This window comes from Cynara cardunculus (assembly GCF_001531365.2).
Source record: "Cynara cardunculus var. scolymus isolate 2C chromosome LG 5, CcrdV1, whole genome shotgun sequence".
NCBI lineage: Eukaryota > Viridiplantae > Streptophyta > Magnoliopsida > Asterales > Asteraceae > Cynara > Cynara cardunculus.
The window spans coordinates 17,274,841-17,293,171 of record NC_037532.1 but is presented as its reverse complement, the minus strand read 5'-3'; the positions used below and the strand labels follow the sequence as shown (position 1 = coordinate 17,293,171).

The 18,331-nt window shown below is 34.7% G+C and overlaps 1 pseudogene; it reads left to right on the top strand.

Moving 5' to 3' along the window:
* Window positions 1-5,288: 5,288 nt before the first annotated feature.
* LOC112512866 lies at window positions 5,289-6,579 on the top strand (annotated as a pseudogene).
* The last annotated feature ends 11,752 nt before the right edge of the window (window positions 6,580-18,331 follow it).

Here is an 18,331-nt window from a genome sequence, read left to right as displayed (position 1 = left end):
TAACCTTGACTATCAATTTTAAGCTTTTCTTTTAGAACGTGAAGAACTTGATCAGTTGGGTGACCAAGACGACTGTGCCATAATCGGAAAGAAACAAAACACACAAAACCACATTTAATGGAAGAAAGTGAAGGATTACTGCTAACATTCTGATCAAAAAAGTATAGACCTCCATCTTGACTACCAGTCCCTACAAGATTCTTTTGAAGATAATCCTAAACATAGCAGTTAGACTCATCAAATTTGATAGACCCTTAGTATCCCTAGTCAACTTATGAAAAGATAACAAATACACATTGAATTCAGGAACCACAAGAGCATAAAAAAGAGTGACATTGTTAAATAATTTTAAGTTTCCAATTTTATTTATTTTAGCCTTAGTTCCATTTGGGTGACTAACACTAAGATCTAAATCATAAATATCAACAATGTTTTCTAAGTTCAAACAGTTTGAAGTCATATGCTGATTAGCCCCTGAATCAATTATCCAACCAGATTTGTAATTTTGAAACATACCTGCCATATTGGCAGTAGCTCCTTCAGTAGTAGATTTTTGTTCAATTAAACTCAAGATTTTTGAAACCTGTTCTTCAGAAAAGGTAAAGGAAGGTTTAGAACAAACAGATTCAGAAGTAGAAGCATTAACAGCGGGGGGTCTAAAATTAGGATTTTGAGGTCTAAAATTTTGATTTTGATTTTGATTTGCGAGTCTAGGACGATTTTGAAAATCCTTGCGAAACCCTATTAGTTTGAAACAGCGTTCTATAGTGTGTCCTATGGTGCCACAGTGTTTGCAAACAAATTTTGTAGGGTTTCTTCCTGTTTTTCTTTTGTTGTCAAAGACTTTGCTCAAAAAAGCTGAATTTTGAGGTTTAACACGATTTTGATTTGGACTCGCTCCTCTATGGGATTCCTCTCTCGAAACAAGTGAAAAAGCAGTTTTAACCGAAGGAAGAGGATCTCTATTCAAAATATTACTCCTGATTGGTTGATATACATCATCTAAACCCATAAGGAACTGCATAAGTTTTATCAATTGACTATGTTGCAAAAAATCATGAGAAGCCTTACAAGTACAAGAGGGTAGTTTAACAAGCGCATCAAATTGTTTCCAAAATGAATTCAACTTATGATAGTACTCAGATATGTTCATGTTATTTTGGCTTAAAGAGTTTATTCTTTGATAAAGATTAAACGTAACAGAGCCATCCACCTTGTCATATGTTTCTTTTAGTTCCTTCCAAACTTGCGAGGAAACTCTAGAAAATACATGACCTAAAAATAGATCCTCAGTCATGGAGCTTAGGATCCATGAGAGAACCACAGAGTTGCATCGGTCCCATTGTCTTTTTAAGATAGGGTCGTCTATAGGTCGAGGACATGTATCATCAATAAATCCGACTTTATTTTTTGTTTCTAACGCTAGAATCATGGCACAAGACCAAACTTTATAATTTTATGTTCCACGCGGCTTAAAGGATAGAATGGAACCTCCACTAGTATCACTAGGATGTAAGTACAAAGGATCTCCAAAGTCTAACTTTGTGACATTGGACTCCATTGGACTTGTAGGCTGAACTGGTGGAGTTTCGATAAGAAAGAACAGAAGAACACACATGAACAACTGAATAGCTTAGAGGCAGGATTCCTAAAACACTAAAATCATGCTAGGTCAAGCCAACTATTCAGATTCCTCAAAAAAAACAACAAAAAGAAACAGAGCACCACAAGCACGACAAGCCTTACCACAGAATTCCTTTAACCTTAGTTAAAAGAACAAACAATAAGAGCAGGAAAGAGGCCAGGAACCCCCTAAAAAGATAACAGTTGTAGAACAAGATATATCAAATATAACAGAACAAATGCCTGATCTGGAAGTACACAGATCTTGACAAAAACAGGCAATATCAACAATTATAACAAGAATAAGAGAACAAATGCCAGATCCGGAAGGACACAGATCTTGACGAAAACAGGCAATATCATCAATTATAACAAGAATAAGAGAACAAATGCCAAATCCGGTAGGACACAGATCTTGACTTAAGCAACAAAAAATAATAGCTCAATAATTAACAACAAGAACATATATAGAGCTAATCATACATATATAAATCACGAAAGAGGACCATAGAAGATCCAAAAAGGAATCTACGAATGGAACAACTCTCTTGATCATGAAGTAATACAGGTCAAGCAATACAACATTATAACAAGAAAAATAACTAGATCTGCAAAAGTAAACATATACAATGTCCAAGAAGAAACAAGAGATCTCGAAAGAGGACCAAAAACAAAAAAAATCCGAACGATCTTTTGTGTTACACAACCCAATTGGTCATATCAAAAGGAATACAGAATGGAGCAAGACAGACACAATAGATGCCTTAATATGAACACAAAACTCCAAAAAAAAACATATCTTGGACACACAAAAGAAGAGATGCAAACTGGAGAAATATTAGCGTTTTACCATGAGAAGCCCTGCTTTAACAGAGTAATATTCATAGAACCAGAACAAGGAACAAGAATATACAGACCTAAATAGTCTAAACAATCTAAACAAAAATATGATCTCGAAAGGGGACCAAACACAGATCTAGATGATCTTAATGATCTTTCAACCCAATCGGTCCTTTCATCTACAACACAAAACAAAAATAAAAACGAAAGGGACAAACAACAAACATCAAAGCGAGATCTGGAAACAAATCGAGGTCTGTAGATCTCGTAATCCAAAGAACTCAGCATTTCACTTGTTTGATTTAAAAAGATAACAGATGCAAAGACGAGTGAGAAACATACCTGATAAGCTCTAATACCATGTTAAAAGCTTTAACATAAAAATCAACACTTTATAAAATCGTATAAGAACAACACCAACAGATTACAACTAAGTTTATGAAGAAAACAAATCTAATATTTAAGAACAACATTGAGATCTTAAAGAAAATGTAAAATATCTAAACTAAAACAAAAGATTGAGAAGATCTTAGAGAGAATCTTTTGAGAGAAGAGAAAGCTAAAAAGTAGCTAAGAAAAAATGAAAATAGAAAAAGTGATATGACTGGATAATGGAAAGCCCCTTTATATATATTTTAGAGATGACAACATCAGTCCTTGAATTTCTTCATATATGACTCCGCTACCCTTTTAGTATTCCAGAATGTGAGGCGCAACCCTTCATCTTAATCAGTTTGATATCAAACAGTTTCTTAATCAGTTTTTTTGGTTGAAAATGACCAATGGTTAATGCATAAATATTAGAATACATAATTACAGTCGGTCTGCATTCTTGTTTGGGACTGTGGAGAGGTTTCTGTTTTTGATAATTTTTTTCAAATGGCTTTGTCACAGCTCCTGTCATTTGCAGTTCTATTAAACTATATTTCTTGTACATCTCTGCTTTGTCACAACCACATTCTGCCCCCTCCAGCATGTAAACAGATTGCAAAATCCAGTTAATGTAAATTTTGTAAACAAGTTGTAAACATGTATTAGATAGGGTGCTTGCATGATTCTAAATCTGATATAACCTTTTCACAATCTGGTGTTCTTTATGTATTTGGTTCAAGGACTATGGGCATCAGGGTTATTAGAGCAACTCCAATCGAACGGCAAAACCCTACTTTTGTCGTTCTCTTGGATCCAATCGTACGCCAAAAATACCAATGTTTTGCCGGAGGAAGAAATTGAACGACATATTTGCCGTAAAGGAGATGAACGACATATTTGCCAAAAGGGTGGTCCCCACCACCTTTTCTTAGATTTAATAATTTTTTAATAAATTATAAATAAATAAATAATTACAAATATTAAGTTTTAGGTTTTTATATTTATTATGTAAATTTATATATATATATATATATATTAAATTATTAATAACACAAATATGATATCGGATAAAGTAAACATAGTTTATTAATGTAAATTTTAAAAACTAAAATACATAAATTAAAGGGTCCAATCGTCTCCGTTAGGCATAAATTGACTAAAGCTTCCTGCTACGTTCTGAGATCCTTCGGCTTGGTCTTGAGCTCCTGCAAATTGTTGATGTTGAGAAACTCGATATTGAGATGCTACGAATTCTGATCCTTGTCCAGACATATGAACCTGGGGTTCTGCTCTCTCTCTCTCTCTCGTTATTCGAATTTTCTCATTTTTTATGAACTCATACCACAGAGGATCAGTGATAGAGTTTAGATCGATGCACATAAGTTTGTCATCCACCAACCTTGACTCTAATGCAAGTTTATGAGCTTGAAGCTCATTCCTTCGCATCATAACTTCATTGTTTTTGGCTATTTGTTTGCTCATTTTTTACTAGCCTTGACTAAGGTCTCTAGTTTATTATCAGATTGGAGCCTTGATTTTGCCTTTTTCACACCAATTGGTCTTTGAGTACCTTCTACGTCGTGAATAGTCAACGACGGTAAACCGACATTTGTCCCAGACGAAGAACCAGGACCAGAAAAAGGTGATTGATAAGGACTTTGTCGTTGATACTGAGTTGATGCAGTGACATTTGATAAACTCTTGGAGTCTTTCAAGATGTCCCATAAATAATCAAACTTAAAACCCTTCTTATAGGATCCGTCAAGTTTTAACAGCTCTTTCGCTTCGTTCATCTATGAAAAATACACGTTATATTTAAATTAATAAAACAATGATCAACTAATACAATAAATACTTACGATATCTTGTTCAGAAGCACCACTTGGATTCCTCATTTCAACTTGATTGATACACCCTCACATTTTTGTGCAAGCTTTTAGAATGCAAGACATTCTCGTTTCCAATTATCTTCTTGGTCAAGGACTGGTTGCGAACGGTTCGGTTTGGTGATAAAGAGTTTCTACTCTTGACCAAAACTTATCTCTTGATTGGTTTCTACCTATTATTGGATTTTGAGTTATATCAAGATAACAATGACATAGTTGTATGTCTTCGATATCTTTGTAGGATGAAGTTCGGATTGTTGAAGACATTTTTATGAAAAGGCTGGTAATATCTCAATGAAAATGTATGTGATTTAGCTTACCTAGACGCCCCCTATTTATACACAAAATTTTCAGTTCACTCCAAATGAAGACAGATTAGACAACACACTGGTATAATTCTTCTGAAAAGTTTGGCAAGATTCTTCTGAAAAGTCTGGCAAGATTCTTCTGAAAAGTCTTGTAAGAATTGACAACACCACTGATTCTCACTATAAAACTTGAATCACAGCTATAAAAAAATATCTCAACTATATTTTGCAATCCTCTTTGTTGAGAAATACCACTCAAATGGCTGATAATTCGTATTCAGACGATGAGGCTTTTGATAATACTAATGCCGAACTAATGGTCGAGGTATTCAATCTAGCATCTGAAATGGATAATTATATCTGTAATTATGCTCAAAACAATCATGTATCTTATCGTGGTTCTATTCCTGGCCATATAGTTATCAATCGTGATCGGGAAAATGCCGATCGCAATCTCTTCAATGATTATTTTTCTGAAAATCCTCGATTTCCTGAGTCGATGTTTCGTCGACGATTCCGAATGAGTCGTACTTTATTTCTTCGTATTTTGGATGCTATCCAAAGTCATGACAACTACTTTCTCCAACGAAGGATGGATGCGGCAAACTTGGGTTGTCCGGTTATCAAAACGTTACTGCTGTATTTCGAATGTTGGCATATGGCGTGGCTGCAGATGCTACAGATGATACGTTAAAATAGGCGAATCGACGGTTTTAGAAGCTTTGAAGCGGTTTTGTCGTGCCATCGTGGAAATGTTTGGAGAACGCTATCTCCGAACACCCAATGCTAATGGTGTGGCACGACTACTCCAAGTTGGAGAACAACGAGGTTTTCTAGGAATGTTAGGTAGTCTAGATTGTATGCATTGGAAATGGAAGAATTGTCCAACCTGTTGGGGAGGAGAATATTCCGGTCGTAGTAGATCTCTAAGTATTATTCTTGAAGCTGTAGCTGACTATGATCTTTGGATATGGCATGCATATTTAGGTTTACCGGGGTCCAACAATGACATTAATGTGTTGGAGTCCTTCCATCTTTTAGCAAATCTTGCAGCAGGTACTGCTCCTCCTGCTAATTATGTCATCAAAAGAAAATAATATAATATGGTTTATTATTTAGCTGATGGCATATATCCAAAATGTGTCACTCTTGTTCAATCTATTCACGATCCACGTGGCCCTAAAAAACAATCTTTTGCAACGAAACAAGAAGCATGTAGAAAAGACATAGAACGTGCATTTGGCGTATTGCAATCAAGGTTTGCAATAGTAGCAGGACCGGCACGGTTATGGAGGAAGAAAATATTGCATGATATAATGACTTCGTGCATCATTATGCATAATATGATCATAGAAGATGAACGTGATATTAATGCACCAACTGAAGAACGAAGTGAAGTGCAAGACGTGGGAGTTGAGATGATGAACAATGGTGGACTTGAACAGTTTCTTGCTCGACACAAAAAGATCAAGGATAAAGATGCTCACTTTCAACTTCGTAATGCATTAGTTGATCATTTGTGGGACGAATATACTAACTCTGAGAATTAGTATTATTTATGTGTTTTTTTAATTTGTGCTATTTGAACTAATGTAATCTTTTTAAATATAAAATTTATTAATTACAATTTTATCGTTTTTATTTTAACATTTCTTCATTAAATAAATTAATTACTAATTATTTATTATTATAATATCTATTACAAATTATAAATATTGATATTAAAAATAGTAAATAAAATATGTTATTTTAATATGGGGTCCACAAATTTGGTATTTTTTTAGAGTGTGATTGGAGTTGAGTTTTTTTTTTTTGGGTGTTTATGGGCCCACCAGATTTGGTGTTTTTGGTGTTTTTTTGGGTGTGAAGGTTGGAGTTGCTCTTAGGGGTAATGCAATTGATTTCATATTCAAGGTCTTTCAATTCTTTTACTATTGTAAGTGGTTCGTTGAATTATGTTAAAATGTACATGTTACTCATTATCCATTCTTGACTTAACTAACTTTACTTTGAATGTTTGTTTGTTATTGTTTTAATAGGTTTGGGTAGAATATGTCAATATGGAAAAAATTAAGTTATTGTCTAAGTAGAAGGGTCGCACCTTGTCTTTGTAGAACTTGGAGGTTAGCGGAGCAAGTCAAGAGAAACTCTGTAGGTCAAACCTGGTCAAACAAATTGATATATATTGAATGAGTCGCCGGCCATAGCTCACACAACAATTCATTTTTCCAAATTACTTTTTGTGATTACACAAGTGTCTCTCTCTCTCTACAGATACATACCGTCATCTTCATCCTTTACATCTTGTATTGAGTTAGTGTTTATGTTCCTTCTTTAGATTCTGTAAAGTAGATTTGTAGATATTAGTTTTGTAATAAGATTATTTACATTTCTGTTTCTGCAAATCGTGGTTCTTATTTTGAATGTTAAAGAAATTTTTTTCTATTGAGAAAAATAACATGGTATTAGAGCTATACGCTCGCCTCTGTGTTTGCTTCTTCTTTTAATCTTGTTAGATATATGACTGGTATGAATCATCGATATTTGATGTGCTTTATGCCATCGCTCAACAGATTCATCCATGATATTTGTGCCTCTTCATCTTCTAGTTATATTTTTTGTTCTAGAAATGTTTGATAGGGCGCGTACCAATATTTTTTTTGTCCCCTTCAAGATCTGGTCTGTTGACAGTTGGTATGATCTGTTGTCCCTTTCTAGCTATTTTTTCGTTCCAGAAGTGATTGTTAGGGTTTATACCTTTCAAGATCTAGTGCACCTTTTGTGTTGGGTTGAGAATTTGTGTCCTCTTTCCAGATTCAGTTAATGAATATTCTCTTTTACACTGATATTGTTGAGGATCTGTGTCCATATTTCCAGATCCATTATAAATACATGTATATCTTTGAGGATCTGTGTCCCCATCCAGATCTATCTATAGTACATGTATTGTTTACTTTTCAGATCTGTGTACCTTACATTGAATCTCTGTTGTATCTTTCATACCTTCTATTTCATAACTGTGTAGCTTATATTTTTTTTCTTCTCTCCTTAGATCTGATTTTTTTTTCCAGATCTTGAGGTTTATTTTTTTGGGTTCATTGATTGGTTTGGACCTCCTTTAGATCTATCTTGATCTATTTTGGTCTTCCCTTCGTGACCCTTCTGTGTAATCATGCTATATCTGTTATATGTCTTTGGTATGCTTTATAAGTCGAGATCTGGTGAATCACAGATCTGGCATTCTTGTTATACTAACTTTCTCAATTTGTTCAGGTACCTCCTGGAGAATCTCTCTGATAAGTAGCCTTTGTTTTTTAAACCATGTGGTGCTTATTAGTTCTTTCTGTTTGTATCCTTTAACTCTGTTAAAGGATTTTGTGGTAAGGCTGCTTTATTTCTGTTGTGTTTTTTTTTCTTGCTGTGTTGTTGTTTTTTTTTGTAATAAACTGTCTTGTTGGCTTGACCTAGCACATTAAAGTGTTTTAGGAATCCTGCCTTTAAGCATTTCAATTTCTGTTTTCGTGTGTGTGTTTTGTTTTTGGATGGAGTCTCCTCTCGTTGTCACTAGTACGTCAAGGACAATGGAATCCAAAGTCATAAAATTAGACTTTGGAGACCCACTGTACTTGCACCCTAGTGATACTAGTGGAGCCCCTATCTTATCTTTCAAACTTAGTGGGACTGAAAACTATCGTGTATGGTCTTGCGCTATGACTTTAGCTCTTGAAACTAAAAATAAAATAGGCTTTATTGACGGCTTCTGTCCTCGTACTGAAAATGATCCCATTCTTGAAAAACAATGGGATAGATGTAATTCCGTTGTCCTCTCATGGATCTTAAGTTCCATGACGGAGGACTTGTTTCTTGGACAGGTTTTCTCAAAAGTGTCCTCTCAAGTTTGGGAGGAACTAAGAGAAACTTATGATAAGGTAGATGGATCAATTACTTTTAACTTGTATCAGAAAATAAATTCCTTAAGCCAAAACAATTTGTCTGTCTCAGAATATTACCATAAGTTGAACTCCTACTAGAAGCAATTTGATGCTCTCGTTAAACTTCCGTCCTGTACTTGCAATGTTTTACATGATTTTCTGGAACATAGTCAACTCATTAAACTGATGCAATTTCTTATGGGTCTAGATGATGTTTACCAGCCTATTAGGAGCAACATTTTAACTAGAGACCCCCTCCCTTCCGTTAAAACTGCCTTTTCTCTTGTATCTAGGGAGGAGTCTCATAGAGGTGTTAATTCTGATCAAAATCGTTCTAAAACGCAAAACACTGCCTTTTTAAGCAAAGGCTTTGAAAATAGAAGGAGACCTGGAAGGACCCCTAACAATCTGATTTGTAAACATTGTGGTATCTCTGGTCATATCATTGAACGTTGTTTTAAACTGATAGGCTTTCCCAAAGATTTTCAAAATCGATCCAGAAACCCAAATCCTAATCTTAGATCGACTTCTGTAAATGCTTCTACTTTTGATCCTGCTTTGTCTAAGTCTTCCTTTAGCTTTTCAGAGGATCAGGTTGCTAAGATTTTGAACTTGATTAATCAAACCACTACCACTACCTCTTCCTCAGACGGAGCATCTGCCAATATGGCAGGTACATTTGAAAATCCCCGCTCTGGTTGGATAATAGATTCTGGAGCTAACCAGCATATGATTTCTAGCTCCTTAAATCTAGAAAATATTGTTGATGTTACTGATTTAAATCTTAATGTCACTCACCCTAATGACCAAAGCTAAAATCAATAAGATTAGAAATATTAAATTATCCAACAGTGTGGTTTTATTTGATGTGCTTGTGGTCCCCGAATTCAATGTTAATCTTATGTCTGTTTACAAGTTAGCCAGAGACAATAAAGTTTCTATAAAGTTTGATGAAACAAAATGTTATGTTTAGGATTATCTGCAGAAGAACATTGTGGGGACTGGTAGCCAGAGCGGAGGGCTATATTTTTTTGACCAAAGTTTTATCTGTAATGCTTCTCTTTCTTCCAACATGAATAATATGATTTGCTTTGTTTCTTTCCATCTATGACACAGTCGTCTTGGTCACCCCGCTGATCAAGTTCTGTATGTTCTAAAGAAAAGACTCAAATTGGAAATGAAGTCAGTGGTCCTTGTGAGATTTGCCATAAGGCAAAACAAACAAGAGAGAAATTTGTCTCTAGTGTTCGTAAATCTAAAGCTCTAGGTGAAATTATTCATCTAGATGTGTGGGGTCCTTGTCATGAGTAGAGACGGATATAGATATTTCTTGACTATTGTGGATGATTTCACACTTGCAGTTTGGATTTACCTTTTAGAAAATAAATATGAGGTTGGTGAATATGTTGAAAATTTTTGTACTTTCTTATTCACTCAGTTTGGAAAAGTTGTTAAATTTTTAGGAGCGATAATGGAACTGAGTTTGTTAATCAAAGTTAAACAATTTTCTTGAAACTAAAGGAATAATTCACCAGACCTCGTGTGTTTATACACCCCAACAGAATGGGGTGGTCGAGCGTAAGCATAGGCACTTACTAAATGTTGCTAGGGCTCTCATGTTTCAGGCTGGAGTCCCTCTTAATATGTGGAGTGAGTGTGTGTTAACTGCTACGTATCTCATAAATAGAACTCCGTCTTCTCTTTTGAATGGTAAGAGTCCATATGATTTGGTTTATGGATTTCAGCCGGTTCTTACTCATCTTCGTAATTTTGGGTGTCTCTGTTTTGTCCATATACCTAACGTAACTGATAATTTTTTATCCAAATCTGGAAAATGTGTTATGTTGGGTTATGCTAATTCAAAAAAGGGTTATAGACTTTACAATCTAGAAACCAAGAAAATTATTTTTTCCAGAGATGTGAAATTTGTTGAAAACATATTTCCTTTCAAGATGAGTAATGAAAAGACTGATCATGCTATGAGTAAAGATCTTAATGTTTTAAATTTTTTTTGATATTGTGTCTGATCCTTCTAATGACCTTGATGTTGTGGGATCAAATGATGAAGATAATAGACCTTCTGTGGATGAAACAAATAGTGATTCTGATTATAGGGATAACGGCCGTAGTGAACTAGGTGGCCTATCTAGAACTGATGATAATTAGTTGCTAGGCAGCTCTGAAAATCAAAGTAATCAAGATCTTTCTATACAAGGTGATCTTAATAGAGCTACCAGTTGGCAGCCCTTAGGGAGCCGTGGAATGGTTGGCTGGTTGCCAGTTTGCCTCATGGCGTAAGTCTTTTTGTTGAAACTGTTGATGAAACTATAGGTCATATCTCTGAGGGTGTTAATTCCCAAACTCAATCTCTTAGGAGCTTTTCTAGACCAAGTAATTTTCCTATAAAATATGGTGATTTTGTCATAGAAGGGAAGGTCAAGTATGGTATAGAAAGGGTAGTCAATTATTCCTGTCTGTCATCTGAAAATCTTTGTTTTGTTTCAAATTTGAATAAATCTGTTGAGCCAAAGACTTTTAGTGACGCCTATAGTGATCAGAATTGGATTAATGCAATGAATGAAGAAATGGAAGCTTTGCATAGGAATTGGACTTGGTATATTACTGAGTTACCTAATAATAGAAAAGCCATTGGTTGTGAATGGGTGTATAAGATTAAATATAAATCTAATGGTGAAATTGAAAGATATAAGGCCAGATTAGTTGCTAAGGGTTATAGCCAAAGGGAGGGTCTTGACTATGAAGAGACTTTTTCTCCCGTAGTTAAAATGGTTACCGTTAGATGTATTATTGCTATAGCAGTTCAATTTAAATGGCCTTTATATCAATTAGATGTTAACAATGCTTTTCTATATGGTGACTTAGTAGAGGATGTTCACATGACCCTTCTTAAGGGATATTATAGTACTAATGATAAACGTGTATGTAAGTTAGTTAAATCTCTGTATGAATTAAAACAAGTTCCACGTTAGTGGTACGCTAAACTTTCATCATGTTTAATTGAAAATGGGTTTGTGCAAAGCATCAATGATTATTCCTTGTTTACCAAGCATGTTAACTCTGTGTTTCTAGTTCTTCTTGTTTATGTAGATGATATCGTTATTACTGGTAATTGTCAGAGTGAGATAAGTGCTTTTAAAGAATACTTAAAAGGAAAATTTTTAATCAAAGATCTGGGAAAATTAAAGTTTTTCTTGGGAATTGAAATTTTAGAGTGTAATGGTGGTGTTTGCATGTCACAAAGAAAGTACTATTTGGAATTGTTAGATGATTTTGGCTATCTGGGCTGTAAACCTTCAAATGCCCCTATGGACATAAATTTAGTTATCTCTGATTCTATTAATTCTAAAGACAATCTTCTACCAGATTGTTCTGGGTATCAACGATTAATAGGTAGGCTGGTTTATATTCTAAACGCTAGACCAGATATAACATTTGTTGTTCACTGTTTAAATCAATATATGCATGCTCCAAGACAATCACACTTAAATCTTGCATTAAGAATTCTCAGGTATCTCAAACATTCACCTGGAAAACGAATCAGTCTTACAAGGTCATATTCTTTTTACTTAACTGCTTATGTAGACGCTGATTGGGGTAAATGTCTTTCTTCTAGACGGTCGGTAATAGGTTTTTGTTTATTTCTTGGAGATTCTTTAGTATCGTGGAAAAGTAAGAAACAAAACACTATTTCTCACTCTTCAGCAGAGTCAGAATACAGAGCAATGGCTTCTGTATCCTGTGAGATTGTTTGGATTCTCAAAATCTTATCTGATTTAGATGTTAACAGTCTTATTCCTGTCAGTTTATTCTTTGATAATAAATCTACCATACAATTTGCTAATAATCCAGTTTTTAACGAGAGAACAAAGCATGTTGAGATTGATGTCCATTATATAAGGGGAAAAATAAGCAGATGAGTGTTAAAAGTTGTCAAGATTTCTTTTTCTGAACAAACAGCAGATATTCTAACCAAAGCTCTTAGTATCAAACATCACAGTTATATATGTTCGAAGTTAAAATTGATTGATCTCTTTAAAAGTCAAGATTGAGGGCGGGTGTTAAAATGTACATGTTACTCATTATCCAATCTTGACTTAACTAACCTTACTTTAAATGTTTGTTTGTTATTGTTTTAACAGTTTTGGGTAGAATATGTCAATATGGAAAAGATTAAGTTGTTGTCTAAGTAGAAGGGTCGCGCCTCGTTTTTTGTAGAACTTGGAGGTTAGCGGAGCAAGTCAAGAGAAACTCGGAGGAGCAAAACTGGTCAAACAAATTGATATATATATTGAATGAGTCGCCGACCATAGCTCCCACAACAATTCATTTTTCCAAATTGCTTTTTGAGATTACACAAGTCTCTCTCTCTCTCTCTCTACAGATGCGTACCGTCATCTTCATCCTTTACATCTTGTATTGAGTTAGTGTTTCTGTTCCTTCTTTAGATTTTGTAAATTAGATCTGTAGATATTAGTTTTATAATAAGATTCTTTACATTTCTGTTTCTGTAAATCGTGGTTCTTATTTTGAATGTTAAAGAAGTTTTTTTATATTGAGAAAAATAACAAATTACAAATAGATCTTTTTGTTTATGGTTAGTGCCTGTTGAACATGCTCCTATCTGATTTTCTGATTTTGTCGCAAAATAGTTTTTTTTATGTCGCATACTGACTGATTTTGTGATTTTGTCCTTTCAGAATGAACTTTCCTGTGGAACATAAGTAGGATCTGCAAGTTTTAATTCAGAGATTACGGAACTTAACTAAAAACCAAACAGTTTCATGTCAAAGTAAAAATCCGCATGTTATTCCACATACTATATTTCTTAGATCACTGTCTAATATCGTAACTTTGGGACTGTGGAGAGGTTTCTGTTTTTGATAATATTTTTCAAATGGCCTTGTCACAGCTCCTGTCATCTGCAGTTCTATTAAACTATATTTCTTGTACATCTCTGCTTTGTCACAGCCACATTCTTCCCCCCTCAGCATGTAAACAAGTTGCAAAATCCAGTTAATGTAAATTTTGTAAACACGTATTAGATAAGGTGTTCTTCCTTTTCAAAATCTGGTATAACCTTTTCACAATCTGGTGTTCTTCATTGTTTTTTCATTTACAAGTAAACACATATTCAAAAACTCTATTCCTAATAAACAAGGGTTAGTGCACATAAACAAGGGTCTTCCTTGTTTATGGTTAGTGCCTGTTGAACATGCTCCTATCTCTGTGTGTGTTTGTCATTCTCTTGTCTGGGTCCTCCTGTCTATCTTTCTCTCTTCGTCACACTTTTCACAAGCCAGGTTAAAATCATGCACAATGTTAGTCGATTTCATACATATTACCATCGTATTAATCGGTTTGTTGATACATTATAGATCTTTTGCTTGCACGGAGGACTTTCACCATCTTTGGATACACTAGACAACATTCGAGCCTTGGACTGCATATAGGAGGAACCTGAACGGTTTTCCTTTTTCATGCTTTGAAATGTATTTTCTTCATTACATGCAACAATCCCACAGTTTGGTATTAATAAAACAAATTGTGGTATAATCAGAATATATTACTATATACCTGTTGTTTTCAGGTATAAAAATGTACATCTACTGCTTTAGTATCTACATGCTCTTTTAAATCTATGGCCCTGTCATTGTTACTCCTATAAATAAGAGAAACAGTCTTCATAAACAATATCATATTGTTATGTGATTCTTCCACCAACGTTTTTCATCATTATACCTTCGTGTCTAAGTGAACAAATAGATTTAAACCCATGTCTCTCTTTTGATCCCTTTTTTGCCTTTCCTTTTTCTAGGACTTTTAAGATCCTAATTTCCCCATCAAAAAACCTCATTTCTTTTTAATAACCCACATCAAAAATGCAGATTTCTTCATGGGTTTTCAAAATCTTGATCCTTCTCTTAGTCTATGTCTCCATATGGTCCAATGCCCAAACCACACCACCTTCTTGCTCAGTTTGCTCCGTGGTTGATAGAGCAGCACTTCTTGGGTTCAAAGCCAGAATCTTGAAGGACACAACTGGCATTTTGTCATCTTGGATAGGTAAAGATTGTTGTGGAGGAGGTTGGGAAGGTGTTCAATGTGATGAAGTCACTGGGGTGACAAGAGTGGTGTTACATTGATCATCTAAAAGAACACAATTATGTGGTCTTAATAAAACAAATTGTGGTATAATCATAATATAACATGATATAAGACATTACATAAGTCTGGATGCAATGGTCCAGAGTTAAGGACTTGATCAATTTTCCAAAGTCTGGACGCACGGGACTAAACGAAAAGTGTTTGTATGGATGTAGTTGGTGTTTTCTCTTGATCAAAATCGTTTAATTATAGTTCCAAATGCTATTGTCAATATGTCAAAGCTTGCTTTCTTCCAATCCTACTACTTTGCACAAATCATTAAAATTGATCCATGTTCTTCTGCTTTGGGATTGTGTTTGGATAGTGTAAGCCTATGATATGTGTCATAATACATTGCACTCCTCATTTAATTTTTAAAAAGTGGTAGCTAAAGGGATGGTTTTGTGTGTAAAAATCAGCACCTAAAGGGGTTGTTTTGTTGCTAAAGATCAGCAGCTATGGGGCTGTTTTGTGGCTAAAAATCAGCCGCTAAAGAAGCTATTTTGCAGATAAAAAATCAGCAACTATAGGGACTGTGTAGGCCCGAAATTGGCAGCTAAAGCGACTGTTTTAAGGGTTGTTTAAGCTGTCCTAGGGGGCTATTAACAGATGTTTTCTAAGGAAATTTGGGCTTGTTTAGAGGGTAGTTTACACCTGTTGAACAAATTATTTCCAAATGATTGTGAGCCTATGGCATGGAGTAACGATGGTTGTGAAGTTGAAACAAGTGAGGCATCAATTTTTTTATCAAATGCTGAAAAGTATTAGACATTAGGCACTCAAAAGTATTTAACCACTCTCACTCACATACATAATCAACCTCCATTTTCATAAGTGAACTTTCACATGTTCATAAGTGAATTACTCCTTCGTTCATAATTGGACCATCCTTATGTTCATAAGTGAACCATCACCATGAAACAAATGAACAATCCTTATGTTCATAAGTGAACCATCACCATGAAACAATATGAGTGAAAGCAGATCCCACTTTATCTCTAAAGCTGGTTTGAGCCCTTTTTTCCTTCTACTTGATTAGTAGAACTTGTTTGCGATAATGGTTTTTTGTTTTACTCTTAATTTACCTCACTTTTTGACTTCTAATTATGCAGTTTTGTTGATATGTATGTTCAAATCCACACAATTATTTTTTGGATGTCATACTCTTACAATTGACTTCATCCATTTCATTTTATTTGATGAATTGTAGCAATTCTTTTTTCAACATACAATTGTTCCAACTCAGCAATTACCTCATCAAAAGCTTGTTTAGCCAAATGGCAGGCCCTATAATTGAATCATTTAAAACAGATCAACATCAGATTTAATGTCCATTTCTTGTAGTAGAAACATTAGCTTCTCCTGAGCCTGAAGATGGTATCAGATGCTTATCTATAATAGCAAGTATGTCAGTGCAAAATGTGTAGTGCAGTACGTAAAACCTGTTTTCATTTATCCTTTATGTGTGATCGTGGGCTATGCAGTACATGTATGCATACATGATAATTTGAATTATCTGATGCAACATGTTAAATATCTGCACGTATTTCTGTTTATGTGTAATTCTACATGTTAAGGAAACGAGAAGTAATCCATTATCATAAATAAGGGAGAATTGCGTGCTATAAGATCTATTATTTAAAGATAGATGTTAAAGGATAAAAGTTGTGTAGATCATTACAGACATACATGTTTCAAAAGCGCCATAGGTTGGAGAAAAAAAATTCCAAAAAGGCTAATGAACTCTTATTTAGATTGACAAGTATATCATGCATTTTTTGGTGTATGAATGCAGTGGTTATTTCTTAAAAGTTTGCTCTAATTTGATTTCTTTGATTGTAACCGTTGCTCGGTGATCCGAACCCAAACTCACTAGCCAACTCAGAATTTCGCAGCTCAAGCGGCTAAGGGAAACTTTGTACGCAAATCTATTGTTTCAGGTGCTCTCTGTTTTAGCAATCTAACTTTATCAACATTTTTTGCACGTTTCTGAACAATTTCTGCATCTTGAATGCCTTCATTAGTTGACAAATAAGATGGAATAAATTGTTGCATACGTTGCGTTTTAGTGAGCACNTCATTAGTTGACAAATAAGATGGAATAAATTGTTGCATACGTTGCGTTTTAGTGAGCACGTTTCTGAACAATTTCTGCATCTTGAATGCCTTCATCTTGAGGCCCCTAAGTTGTCTTAATGACCAATATAAATGTGATATGCCTTTATTATATGCACCTTATTCATGATCTGATACATATCTACATATATAGTATATGCCTTGATTATATGCACCTTATTCATGAATGGCCTTTGGTACTGTGGGAATGTCTAGATGTGCACCGGACACTGTGATGGTGTAAACAACCCCCCAGCATGTAAACAAGTTGCATCATCTTATACACACGTACACATCTGGCCACATGTTTGGGACTGCATTCTGTTTCCATTACATCTTATACACACTCCCTGTGACTACTGTAATGCACACAACACCATCTTATTAATCGGTTTGTTGGTATGTTATAGATCTTTTTCTTGCACGGAGGACTTTTACCATCTTTGGACACACTAGACAACATTTTACCCTTGGACCGCATACAGGAGGTACATGAATGGTTTTCGTTTTTCATGCTTTAAAATGTATTTTCTTCATTGCATGCAAAGATCTCATTCATGCTTTGCTAAAAATGTTAGCGAATTCGTAGACAACCAATTCTTTGTTGTAATATAAATATATATATTACTTGTGGATGTTGCACTCAAAGAAGGAAGCTTCCTCACTACTCTTACCAAGCTTGCTCACTACTCTTACCAAGCTTGTTCACTACTCATCCTCTAAAGCTTCTTCCCTACTCTTTGTTTAGTTATAAATAACCATTTGGCCCCAACATATTTAGATACCCCTTGGTTTCTATCTTACTCTAGATACAACACTCTCTAGCTAGTATATCATATATGTGTGAGATACGAGAGTGTTCTTGAAGTTCTTGAAGGAAGTCTTGCTAGTTGATTATGGATTTAAATATCCTTGTACAAGCACTTTGTAATCTCCTTGGTGGTAATAACATTCTTGCTCTCTCTCTTTGGTGGACGTACACTATCACACCGATAGTGGAACCACGTTAAATTCTTGTGTTGTTATTTTGTAAACTTGTCATTTACGTAGATAATAACATATATTGTTATTATCTATATTTGGGTTATTT